At 34.7% G+C, this 14,540-nt stretch overlaps 1 protein-coding gene and 1 long non-coding RNA gene across 3 annotated transcripts in view; one reads left to right on the top strand and one right to left on the bottom strand.

The window, feature by feature from the left end:
• Positions 1 to 14,540, top strand: part of LOC126612388 (NEDD8-conjugating enzyme Ubc12-like) — a 118,435-nt gene that overhangs the window by 89,044 nt on the left and 14,851 nt on the right. The gene's annotated exons all lie outside the window — the stretch shown is intronic.
• LOC126612394 (uncharacterized) lies at positions 5,432 to 7,525 on the bottom strand. 2 transcript variants are annotated; one of them, XR_007619037.1, is made up of 3 exons: positions 7,180 to 7,525; positions 6,695 to 6,796; positions 5,432 to 6,609 (listed from the first exon to the last, which is right to left on the bottom strand). It is a non-coding gene; the product is annotated as an uncharacterized LOC126612394 (long non-coding RNA). The 2 variants fall into 2 exon arrangements; XR_007619038.1 differs by having other exon boundaries at positions 7,358 to 7,516.

Raw genomic sequence — 14,540 nt, forward strand, 5'->3', positions numbered from 1 at the left:
CGTTTAAATAAGAGGTGATGGAAGGGGGGAGAGATTAGGAGGGGAGTTCCTACTCCATAAAACTTGGACTCAGCAAATGTCACGCCTGTACAACAATTGTTGATGGCAAATCACCGACTGCTTAGAAGCCGGACTTGTCTTTGTTTTATAGGCTCAGGCGCAGACTGCGTGTCTGGCTCTGATATGGACAAGGATTGTCTGCCCTCCATTTCCAGTGCCCTCCTGTTTGTGTAATCACGGTTAAGCCACGTCAACATTTTATATTACTATTCATTTTTGTCTTATTATATATATAAAAAAAACAATATAAAATGTTGACGTGGCTTAACCATGACCACACAAAACAGAAGAGCACGGGGAGGGCATCAGAAGTGGAGGGCAGACAATCCTTATCCCTCTGATATGCCATGCTGCAGGCTATAGATGTCCTAAACCCTTTTTTTGGAGCTTTGTTTTTTAAGAAAACTAATGAAATGTTTGAAAACTTTGAGTTTTAATCATAAAGACAAAATAAAAGGTAAAATAAATAATATCATAATTGATATTTTAGTGTAAAAATGTAATTTTTCGTTAAAATATACAGTACCGAGAGGTTTTCTCTAAAATTTGTTTGTTTTTGTTGTTTGGGGGTAGGGGTAGACACCCCTTAGCTAAGACTAAGACTGGACAATATCAGCTTTTGTCCTACGATTTTGGTACGATGTAGGCAGCTTATCTCCTCAGACTATGACCTCGTTGCTTTGGTCTGTGGCTGATGGGTGGACACGTCCAATTGATACAAATTCGTTGACTATGATGGATCAAGAGTGGAGCATTACAATGGCCGTGATTTCGTTCACCTGCCAAAAGATTTTGCATCTATGGAGTTGCTGTTTTATTTTTTGGAAGGAAAAGTCGACATCATTAACTTGAAAAAATATAAAGAGTTATAACGAAAAGATCATAGTACTGTTTATTTTAACGAGAATTAACATTTTTATACTAAAAAGTCAAACTTGATACTATTTATTTTACCCTTTATTTTGTCCTTATCGTTAAAACTCAAAGTTTTCAAGTCATTTTCATTAGTTTTCCTAAAATTATATTGTTTGTTGAATGAGAAGGTCCAGAATAACATTTGGAGGCTCCTCAATCCAAACTACAAGCCTAAACAAGAAACATGTTTAATAACCGATCATTGGCATAAGGTCATGCTTGGAAAGACCTTTAGGAGTGGTTTGGGAGTGAGGTGCTTAAAAAAAAAACACTCATGAAAAAAAGCTGTAAGGGTTTTAGGTGTTTGGTAAACTAAAAAAAAAGGCTTATTTTGGAAGCTGCTGTGAGAATAAGCTGAAATCAAAGAAAAAAGCTAAAGCAGCTATTTACAGCTTTGGAAAACTAGTTTTTTTTTCAAAGCACACAGAGTTACAGTGCTCCTTTAATGAAAATACCCACTATCAGACTGCTTTTTTTTTTCAAAACACTTTTACAAAAAAATTTACCAAACACTCGGCTGATTTATTTCACAGCCGCTTATTCTCACAGCAGCTTTTTGTCAAAGCACAACAATACCAAATCAGCCCTTAGTTACACTGAGCCACCTAAGACTAAAGGATTTCCAGTGTTCAAACTGGAGTGTGATATTGATGCTGGTCCACAATGGATGGAGGTTGTTGAACTTGGTGGTCGGGTATTATTTGTGAGCAACCACCATTCCGCCGTATATTGTACTCTATGGTCAAAAGGTAGAAAAAAAACAATATTTATTTTGACTTTGATTACTCGTGTTATGACTCAACCGGATGTAACTATGGAATATTTTCCTTCACAAATAAGAGTATTAGGCATTTTAGTTGCCCCAAAAGTCGTTCTTGGTCGCAGTATACCACATCTTTATGGTTCGTACCCAATCTTTGATAGGCTAGTTTAATTAAATTTTGTTTTGTTTCCTTTTTTAGTTGGAAATATTTGCTTTTTTATTCTTATTCTTATGAAAATCGTTTACTTCTCATACTTATATGCACTTAATACATATATAACTAATGTGAATATATGTATTTAATACAATCTCTTTTATAAGCTAGAAAAATTTAGAGCATCTAGATATTATATTAATTTGCATGGTTGATCTTATAATCCTTGTGCGGTATAAATAAAAAGTGTATATGTACAATCGTGGAAGTCGAATTGTGATGGTCCCGAGCTACATGAAACAAAATAATAAAATTCTAGACAAACTGTATATATGTGACCGGATTAAAATATAGAATACAGTAGCGTTTAGTACAATGCAAAAACGTCAAAGAGCCTTGCACTCTGTTCTAGCAAAACCATTCCTGATTTCATCTATAAAATGAGGTACATGAGAGATGTAGTCTTTGTACTCTTTTCTAGCAGCCAAACATACAAAAATGGACTTAAATTAATGAGATCCCAACAAAAGTAGGCTTTTTAGCTAAAATGATCACTGAGATTTGCATAACTCATCACTTTGATACCTAAGATTTGAAATCAATAGAAGTGGTCTTTGAGTTTGTCCACAAGCAATCATTTTGGTCATTCCATGAAAAATTGTGTTAAATAAGGAGCAAAATGACAAAAATACCCTCAATTTAATGAACAATGACCAAATGATTTGACAAAAAGTAAGGGTATTTTTGTCATTTTAGCATTATTTAATGAAATTTTTTTATGAAATGACCAAAATGATTGATGGTAGACAAACTCATTGACCACTTTTATTGATTTCAAATTTCAAGGACCAAAGTGAGAAGTTATACAAATTTCATAGACCATTTTGGCTAAAAAGCCACGAAAGTATTAGGCAGGATAGAGATCGCATTTACATAATTATATGTGTGATTTAGTACCGAGTAGGCATGCATCCCATTGTCCAATTAAAGCACAGCTTAAATTTTGAAAGAGAAATGATAAAGCAATAGAAATTCCAATTCACACCTAAATAAGGAGATCATCATTCGCCATTATTTATACCGAGCGAAGAGAGACTTACTTGCATATTAAACGTTAAGATGTCATTAGTTATAATAGTATTTTGAATTAATTACATATTATTTTGTTGTTTCATTTTTCTTCACGATAATAAATAATTGGTTTGAGATCTCACAACAGCGACATCGATCATGGCAATTTAAATTTGCGTACCTGTAGTAATGTTATGTATTATGCATTGATATATACATACACACAAACACACACGCACACATATATATGTGCATATATATATATATATATATATATATATATTCATATGCAATTGCAATTTTGTGTAAATAATTGAGAGATGAAGTCATTATTTGCTGTTTTGAGGATCATGTATATATTCATATACAATTGCAATTTTGTATAAATAGTGCAACCTTGATGGATAATGTTACTGTTTTTGTGTAATTTTTCTTAGCCTCCGTCTGACTAACACCTAGTGCAACCTTGATGGATAATGTTACTGTTTTGTGTAAATGTAATGATAATCATGTTTCATATAGTCTATTTTCCTAACAAAGACATATCAAACACTGCAAGAAAACACGGCTACTGGGACAATATTTTATGCGAAGCTCAACAATTGTAACATTAGATCATGAAACATCGTTTCACCTATTGAGCGTAACTTGCACCTGGAAATCGCCATGCTAGGCTCAGTAACCATTTGGATTATAGGTCTCATTCTGTCGCAGTTTTCGATATGCCTAAAAGTACGACAATACAGATAAATAGGATTTACCATTATGTAATAACTAATCTCCGAGCTCAAAGACAAAAACCAAGACAACATCAAATTGTCGAGAAAATTTTCAGTATCATGAGAATATGTCAAGTACACTAAGTGTTGAATACGTAAAAAAAAATTAACAATTTATATTATAACACTTTGTATCCTGTGCCGTTTTCGTGACACACTGAACACTTCCTCTGAAATGGGCACATTGAACACTTCCTCCAAAATGCCAGCTAATGACTTACCTAGACGTGAGAAGAACTCGTTGAGTTCTCCTAACAAGTCTCCAAGACCAAACCCCCGATCATATACCAAACCTAAAACTAGAAGATGGAATTCAGTACACACAATCTATCTAATAGAACTGTTAACTACGTTGCAAAAGATAAAAGATTAGTTCAAAAGAAGATGATATAGAGAGAAACAAGAGAGAGATTGAAAAGGAAAAATGAAAGCTCTTGAATTGATTGATCTTTATGATACAATAGGTCTAGCATAATATGCAAACACACATTACACCAAATGTTATAATGCAATTCGTAGATTCTTTTTTTTTTTTTAAGTTTCCAACTAATTGAGTTATTACATTTTGTTGTACCAAACATTGTTCCTGATAGATTTTCAAAAATCTCTCCAAATTATCATGTGTGTTATGATGGATAAAATTGTAATAGGAGAACTGTCAAAATCGTAATTGGAGATTGAATTTAACAATGTATTTAAGGAGACAATTATACCATATATACTTAAACAAAGTTGAATTGAAATCCAAATTTCCAATTGAGGTGTGAAGAGGAGGTGGGAGGAGGAGGTTGGCTACACGTTTTTTTGTTTTTCTATTTTCATTTTTTGTTTATCCAAAGGGGTACAAAACAGGTCATGGCCCGGAGAGGACAAAGACGACGTTCTCGGCTCCCGGTTCAATGCCGTGATGTGAGAATTACTTGACACACAAATTAAACCCTCTTTTTGACAATTGTAGTATAGATGTAAGTAGGGTATCGTTCTAGGCCGGGGATTAGAAGGGATTGCTAATCTATTCTAAATTAATTTAAAAATATTAAACAAGACTCAAAAATATAAGAAGAAACTTAAAAACACAAAAGTAGGTTTTAAAACACTAAACTAGACTCAAAGAGTTCAAAACACTTTAAGGCACAAACTAAACAACCTTAAACACACTTCAATACAAGAAAGTAAATGGAAGGTATTGGTTTGGATGAGATTGAGATAACAACAAAAAGTAAAACTAAATAGATGGTTGATGGATTAGCTAGAGATCCATTCTTCACACATGACACACTTGTACATGAATTGATTTCCAGTTGCTTTTCGATAAGCTATTAATACTCAACGCCCCAAATTAACCGTGAATTGCACTAATTAACCCTCAGTTTTTCCACAAGTTATTGGGTTGGATGATTGCATACGACAACCCAAAACATTCCCTACAAGTTCCCTACATGAGTTGCATAATAGAGATACAAGCAAGAATCATTAAGTTCTATGAAAAACATAAGCATTGACGAGACACTCGTTACTATGATTTGCATGAAACTTATGCCAAGAATTTACTTAACGTGATTGTGACTAGCAACCTTCACTACTTATGAATATAAGTTCATAACGATTAGGTGAAACTCCCTTATATTCTAGCGTCAAATTCATGCATGAAAATTAAGCGTGCACTCTCAACCAACATACACAAATCAGTTTTTATACGAACGGATAAGTAAATTGAATTCACAACTTATAAATCACAACTGAAGGTAATCAATTCATATTACAAATATATTCATGGCTTTGAATTAACCTCTAGCCAAAATAAAATTAGTTACACATTATTATCAAATTAAACCAAAAGTAAAATATAAATTTGGAGAGAATTAACCGAGAGAGGAGAGAGCTGTCTGTTTGTCCGTGCGCTGCCATTTTCTGCCCTCGGTGCTGCCAAGAGCAGCGCACCCTTCTTTCGGTTTTGCTCCAGCTGCAAGGGCAGCCTTCTTCCCCAGCTGCGCTGGCAGCTCCCTCAAATCACGTCTGACCCCTGCCAAGCTGCCAAGGCAGCTTTCCTTTTTTGCGCCTGTCCTCCTGTCCTTCCTATTTTCTTATTTTATTTCCGCCTGACCTCTCTCCTCTCGCCTTCTCACGCTGCCCAAATGCAGCTCTCTGCCTTCCACCAATCCCCCTGGTTGCTATTTTTTTATTTCCTTTTTTTTTATTCTTCTTGGCAGCAAGGCTGCCTTCTGACTTCTCTCTTCACGCAGCTTCTTGCTGCTCTCTCGTTCCTGCGTCTCTGCGAGCTGCCCAAAGGGCAGCCCCTTTCTCCCGCTCCAAGACCCCCCTGTTGCCTGTCTTCCCTTCTGCTTTTATTCCCTTCTTCCTTTCTTCAGTCCTCCTATCACTTTGCTTTTGTTCTGCCCGTGGACTCTCCTCCTCCACTCCCGTGTCAGTCTCTTTTTTTTTTCTTTTATTCTTCCACTAGTCCATTTTGTCTGCCCATTTCTATATCTCCTACTAGGGGTGGTTCGGTATGGGATCCCATACCGAAACCCTTGTCCCGATTCCCATACCGAAATTTTCGGGAATCCCAATTTCAATACCGATCCCAAACCAAATTTTCGGAAATCCCAATTTTCGGGAATCCCGAAATAGTTTCGGGATTTCGGGACAAATCGGGAATCCCAAAAATAATTTTGGGCTTTTGGACTTTTGGACAATCTGACAGTAAGCAAACCTTGGCATTCAGATTCCCGCAACATTCAGGGAATAAGTTTCCAAGCATAATCCATAATTTCGTTATTTATGAACGGACGCAAAGACCACATCAGGCAGTAGCTCTCTAATTCTCCTGAAGATGATTTGAGATTAAGAGCAGAGACGATCCTCTCCTGCATCAAGTTGTTACATTGGATGTTTCAAAAGTTCATACCAAAGGGCACAGATAATGGGAATTCAGGGTGAGAGCTTAATTACCTGCATCATATAGTCTTGCTTGACCATACTGTAAATGACCCCCATCACGACAACACAATCGGTAACTTCATTTCTTTTGGGATGGGATGACGTAAATTCCTCCTATAGAAGTTAGGCATCAATAAGAGGTGTTTCGAATTTATCATCAACCATAAGAAATCAGAATTGGTGTTAAGAATTTTACTGAGCGGTATGCAAATCTGAACTATGAACGGGATACTTAAGTGTGGAATGAACATTCAGAAAGAAAAGAAAAAATTAGAGAAAATTAGGTGATGGAAAGATCAGCCAAATATCTTAGAACTCAAATATATAGCTCCCTCATTCCCAAAAAAATCCTACACTTTCTTAATCATAATATTAATGCATTCAACACTTCTATGTACCGCTCCTCTTCCTATTTTCCAACTACTCGATCAGGAAATGAATAGACAAAACTTGTAAAATAAAGGATAATCTGGAAATCAGAGATATTAAGGATTGACCTTCAAAATAGGCAAGCAGTGAAATAACTTTCACCGAAACTCTGCAGATTAAACCATGTTTATAGGCAAGTGCAGGCACTCTGATTTTCAATAACAGCAAAGATTGCCAAAAATTTCCAACCCGATAAAATAACAAAGACAGCAACTCCTTAAACACCAAAGCTACAAAGAGGCACACATGTTTCAGTAGGAATAACATGGATGTTTTCATCCACACACAGCTTTGCCTGCAGCAAAACTTGAGAGAGATCCAACTGCAGCAAAACAGGGACGACGTTGGTGAGGGTCGGAGGCTCACGGCTGCGCTTCGAAACAAATGAACGAGGAATACAAAAGTGAAATGTTATCATCTGACCTAAAAACAAATCGACGGCACAGATTAAATCCAAAACAATCAACGGTTGAAATAATTCTCTTATAATTAAAAAATTATATATATATATATATTTTTTTTGGTTCGGTATGGGAATACCGAAAAAATGAAATGCAATACCGAATCCCATACCGAAAATTTCGGTTTGGTTTGGGATTACATTCCGAAACTTTCGGGAATTTTGGTTTGGGATTATTTTGGTTTGGGATTGGGATTTTTTTTGTTTGGTTTGGGATTTTTGGGATTTTTTTCCAGCCCTATCTCCTACCGTGCTATGCTTTGTTTATTCCTCTCTTTGCGCACTGCTTTTCCACACCTACCGCAGGAAGGAAGTGTATTTCTTGAATGCCAGCACGTGCCTTTCACAAAAATCAAAAGAAATGGGATCTTTTAAAATGATAATAAAACATGTATAACAAAGTGTTTCTCCCACTTCTTCTTCATATATTTCTTATTTTATTTTTTTTATTCTTTCCTAGCAGTCGAGCTTTCCCACTCCCGTCAGTGTGCACTCCATTCTTCTCTTTTCTGTTTATTATTTAAAACTCATTTGTGCTATTTTTATTTTCTTTGCATAACAGATCCTATAAACACAAAAATAACGTAAATAGCTCAAAAATATAAGGAACTAACTAAGAAAAGACGAGTGAATTCGAAGTAAAAATATATATAAATATGATCCGATCATGCCGCCTCATACGCCTTTTTTTTTTCTTTTCTTTTTCTCTATTTTTTCAGGAATTGCTTTCAATAACAACACCAAGCATGCTCCAACAATTTTGGTCTAGCAATAGGTGGCTGCTTCGTTGTTTTGGTTTGTATTGTGGGAGAGCAAGGTGCCGGCCAAATGTGAGGGAGAAGTTGGAGCTTGGTTTGCAAGAATAGTAGATATGTTGGTGTTCGGTTAGAGAGGTAAGAATGATTAAAATTTTAATCATTAAATTAATTTAATGTTGTTTAATATATACCCCTCTTACGATTTTCAGTGTTTTAACAAAACTCCCTAGATTTTAAGAAGAGAAATTTTATTTGAGCTCAAATAACTTCATATGACTTAAAACCAACTTTAAATGTGGATTGCTTTTTTGTTATTTTTTTGTTTGTAATTATTTCATAATTATCATCAAGTAAAAGTTGGAATTAACAACAAAACTAAAATTTATGAATAAACTCACATTTAGTAATCAAACCTACTTCGCTCAATATTTATCATACGTTTTCTAGTGTGTTAATATTGCCTACGAAAATATGTTGTTTCGACTTTCATGGTTGGTCTTATGATATTTGTTTATGCAAAGGAATCTGGAATGTTCGAGTTCAAATTTCTCTTTCCATAAGTTAAGTGAATTTAGAGCATATCCAAATATGTTATTTCAACTTGCATGATTGGTCTTACAATTCTTGTACGACATAATAAAACGTGCACATGTACAATTGCGAAAATCGAACTTGTAATGCGCACGAGCACATGAACAAAAACAGTAACATTTTGCGTAAAATGTATATACGTGACTGAGTTAAAAAATCTAGGCTAGAGCTAGGCTTTTGACAAACGAGAATTAACTTTTCATTTTTATAATTGAGTAGACAACTATCAGAAATCAAACCATTTTGGTATCCGAATAAGTTGGGTGCATACTTTGAAAAAATTTATATCAGAAATTCCTAGTTATCAGAATTGGAAAATGCCATTCTGACTTTCATTTTAACTTTTGAAAAAACATTCAGATTCAAAATATTTGTGTACAGATTCAAAAAATTTATTGTCGAAAATTAGAAATCCATTCCGACTTAACTCCTAGTTGAATCTTATTATTTAAATCATAAAGATATCATAAGAGTTGAACTCTAGCTTACCTGAAATAAATAATTTCATCTTTATCACAAACCGAATGTTGTATCCACCATTAGCTATTCATGGTTGGAACATCAAAAAAAATAGAGATAATTAGTAAGTGATAATCATTTGACACGAACAATTCATAAGTTAGTTATCATTATCCATTCTATTTACGGAGCTATTTTCCTCTTGTTTGTCTTGTACGCCTGTTATTCTTACCGTAGAACCACTGGAGGATGGGGAGGGGAATGGTCAACAAGGTCAACAAGTAAGCCGCGATCAACAGGGGCGGGGCGACCGTGGCCGTCATCAACAAGCATGCGGTCGTCGTAGACGAGATCAACAAGATGTCAGCAAGGGTGGCAAAAAGCGGGAGTTGTTGCTGAACCGAAAATCAAATTCACCACAACAACAGTATGGTTTAGGGCTTAAATGTTTTTCAATGCTTCTTTATAGCATTGTCTATTTTACTAATTACAGCTACCGCAACCATCACGTCCCCCATAGAATACCTTCATACACAGCTCCATCTCTAATATAATTATGGTGGCAATCATTCATTGATTTAGGTCAAAAATCATCCCAAAAAATAGTCATGTTCTTAGGAATAGGATGCATCAAGGAAGCAACAAAGATATTTTTATGGGCTCTAGGTATTTATTTACATATTATTATAGATCTCGAATGCATAATGTGCGTTTTTTTACCCTAGTATGTTGTTCCTACTACCTGATTTCCTTTGTCTTATTATTTAGACATAGTAGAGCCCTAAGTTTTCTGGATTTTGCCCTAGGGATAAATGCTGTAATTCTAATGCATTTTATAAAATTAACGGACAGTGGAAAAAATCTGAAAGATTATGAATATGCATTATTCGGGCTTTCAATTACAACTTGCATGTCTCTACTTTTATTTAAAAGTGATCAGGAGACTGTAATTGAAGGGATTGAGAATACATAGACCTTTTTTCATTTTTAGGTGTATCATATATTTTCTCATTATTAGGGTTGCGAATTAAAATGGTACATATTAAAAATAAAAACATTATGATACACCTAAAAATGAAAAGAAAAACAAAGTTTTGTGGATTCACAATCCCTTCAATTACATTCTCCTAATGACTTTTAAATAAAAATAGAGAAATGCAAGTTGTAATTGAAAGAACGAATAATGCATATTCATAACCTTAAAGATTTTTTCCACCGTCCATCAATTTTATAAAACGCACTGGAATTACAACATATATCCCTAGGGCAAAATCCAGAAAACTTAGGGCTCCACTATGTCTCAAAAATAAGACATAGGAAACCAGGTAGTAGGAACAACATACTAGGGTAAAAACACAAATTATGCATTCGGGATCTATAATATTTTGTAAATAAAGACCCAGAGCCTATAAAAATATCTCTATTGCTTCCCTGATGCATCTTATTCCTAAGAACTTGACAATGTTTGGGGTGATTTTTTACTTAAATCGACAAATGATCTCCACCATAATTATATCACAAATCACATATTGAACTGTGGTACAAAGGTAATCTATAGGGGACGTGATGGCCGCGAAAGCTAGAATTAATAAAATAGATGGTGCTATAAAGAAGCATTGAAAGACATGGAAGCATACTGTTGCGGTGGTGAATTTGATTTCCGGTTCAGCAACAGCTCCCACTTCTTAACCACTGCTGCCAATATCTTGTTCAGCAATTGGTCCCCTTCTTGACCACTGTTGTCGACATATCATAAAGGATCCTGAAAGAGTCCGCATACCATTAATCCTGTTATTTTTGTGCTCTGCATTTTTTTTTTCACCGACTTTAAATTTCTTATCACACTAGCAAATCTTATACATAAATCTTAAAATAAATTACAAATTATTGAGTCTAGGATCAACAGAAGCAATTACGACATTTCAGATATGGGATAAAATACATTTTCATAGTTGGAAAATGATGCTAAAGCCTCTTGTGTTTTAGAAGGAAGTATATCCTTGCAGTGATGAGAGTTAGGAGGAATTGAGAAGGGAGAGAAAGTGAGGCGTGAAGATTGCAGAATGAATTGGGAAAAGATGAGGGTCTCAAGGAAGTATGAAATGATTTGGAATTGGGAAGGTGGTAGTGTTATTATATAGTGTTAGAGAAGCGAAAGGTTTTAGGGTTTTCATGTCTCAAATTACCTGACTCTCACTTCCCAAATTAACCTTGTAATGACCTATGAATATCCGCTAAAATATGTTGTGTGATCGCATAATTTGGCATGAGTAGTGGGGATACCTTGGTAAAAGAAAAGAGGTGAGGTTGGTAGGTGAGAGTAATGGGGATATCTTATTCAGTACGTACTATTTTGTTGTTTTTTTTATCTACTGCATTATTCACATCAATGCGTTTCGGGTTGGAAAGATAGAGAGGAGAGGGCTCGGCCTTGTTAGTTGTCACCATCCCAGAAACAAGCCCTTCACTTTCTGGGGCACATGAAAGTTGCATAGCATACAAACCCCCAATAGACATGCCCATTCAATTCAATTTTTTGTCCTCTCTCTTCCTCTCTGGTAACCTAGCTACATCCATTGTATTTTTTCAGTTTGCTTGCTCAATTGCTTTCTAGGAAGAAATTAAACATTCGATCAACAAGGAAAGTAATAATAATGATTTGTAGATGAAGGTCATCTCATATCTGTCCATCTTCTTTCTTGTGCCTAGAGCTTGCACCCACCTCAGTATATCAACATATCGAGGACTAGTGAGTAGCGCGTACTGATGACTAATTACATGTTCGATTGAAATTTCTTTTCATTAAGATCAATGAAACAAGATGTATCTCTAGACCATCCATAACCGAAATGCAAAGTAAATCAAAGCTCTTATATCTGGGTTCAATCTTTTTATTGTTGGGAATACAAATCGGTCTTCAAAATATGTTAATTGCTTGATCATATTTTCCTTATAATTTTGGGGTATTTTGATATGGGTCCAAAGTAACTAAAAATTGGACCTATTTCAAAAGTCAAAATTCACTAAAAATTAGACCTATTTCAAAAATATGTTTATAAAATTGGACCTATTTCTAATTTTCCCTATAATTTTTCAGTTTTCAGGCTAATAATATAATAAGCATTCTTCATTACACATTGAAAATGCTAATTTACTTATTGTCTTCCATTTTTTTTAGTGTCAAAGCGTAATTAAAATTGTAAATTTAATTCTCGTTTGTCAACAGCCTAGCCTTGGATTTAGCCAACTGGTTTCACACTAACGACCTCAACAATTTGGAAGATATTTGAGAATATGTATTCTAATTTATTGGAAGGTATCTCTATGGTTTAACACCGTCAACTTATTGGAAGATATTTTTATGCTCCCGGTGAATTAGCTCTATTTTCCAAATTTTGCAGCAATGTCAAGAGAAGGAGAAAATGGTATTGATTCCCCTCGATTATTGGAAATTAAACAGAGAGTAAATGGTAAGTTTTTTTTTCTCCAAAATAAATAATTAAATGCATAAACATAACCAAAATTACAGAATCACGTAATTTGAATTGAATAAAAACTGTTATTAGTACTTCAAAAATCTTATTCTACATTCTTCACAAATATATATATTTATATTTTTTAATCATAAAAAATTTGGAATGAAAAATATAATTTGTGGAGTGCTAATAACAATTTACATTTTTAATTTATAGCTCTTTCTTACTCGTTCTTTTTATTTCTTTCAAAATCGGTATGCTATTTTTTTATTTATTTCTTTTTCATTATTTTCCCCTCCTCATGTGCCATATTCAGTTTTTCTCTCCCAAATATGAAATCTAGAATGGTTGACTGCTATTATTATTATTTTTTAGCACATCGATTTATTTTTAGAGTGTTGATAGACCAACTTCATTGTCCTATTTTTCCAGCAACATTCTAATTTCACTCACCTTAAAAAATTAAAAAATTGAAATGTTATTTTCTCACCCTTTATTATTTCTAAAGTAACCTTTAATATATATTAAAAATTTTATTCATTTTTTTTAATCTATCCCATCCTTAATCGCAGCACCACATTCACGGTGCAGCCGAAGCCCCAACCCGCCTGCCCACTCATCCCCATCTCGCAACCCATCCACCACCACCTCTCAATAATCAATATCTTTGTCCCCTACCCACCACCACACTCTCTCCTGATACCTACCCCTTTGCCACCGAAACATGTCCCCCTTTTCACGCCATAACCAAATCCTTCTCCAACTACATGGCCAACCCATAATAATTACTCTAGATAGCCCCCAACCCCTATCCTCATTTGGGATTTCAATGAATGTCATCCAACCTAAACCCTAGAACCCAACAATTTTTTTTTGGTTCAAATATGTGGGTGTTCAAAAGTTTCTCCATTGAAGTGGTTATAGTAGTTGATGGTGGCGCAGTATTTACATGTCAGCTGCCCAATTATAAACAAGGGTTTAAAAGTATTTTTCTAAAATGAATATATGTCAATAACATTTTGATTACAAGGTGGGTGAGAAATGGGATGAGTTTAGTAGCACTCTATTTTTATACTAAATGGAGGGGAGTTTGGCTAAACCACACAATGATCAACCTAATTTGGCATCAAATTCACCATCCACGCAATTCGAACCTAAAACATCTTACTTATGATGAATATCACCAAATCATAATACTGAGTGGCTGATTGACTGTTATTTAAATTAAACAAGTAACCTATACTTCCCATAAATGTAGGAAAATGGTTTTGAAGAATCCGATGCATAGGATAGAAGCATGATGGGACTTGAACTCACAAGTTCTTTATGACGCATGACTAGGATTTAATAACCACCTTGCAAGGATTTTTAGGGTTTGGCCTGAGTAGATCAGGGATTTTACTTGATGTAATCAAAATTTGTAACTAAACACCAGTTGAAATCTGTGAGGGTGTTGGCAACCGGCAATATCTTCAATTTCGATAAACAACACTGAAGTCATAGAATTAGCCGACCAATGAGCACTTTCAATTTAGATAAACAGCATTGCTTTGAGACGGATTGATTATCTAAGTCTCTGTCAGCAAATAATCTCTAAGTACTTGTTGGAATAGGTCATCTTATTAGTCTAAAATTTCATCAACTAATGATAGCTCGATCAAGAAATGAAAGCAAGCACGCGAAAT

The sequence above is a fragment of the Malus sylvestris genome, chromosome 17 (assembly GCF_916048215.2).
Source record: "Malus sylvestris chromosome 17, drMalSylv7.2, whole genome shotgun sequence".
Taxonomy (NCBI): Eukaryota; Viridiplantae; Streptophyta; class Magnoliopsida; order Rosales; family Rosaceae; genus Malus; species Malus sylvestris.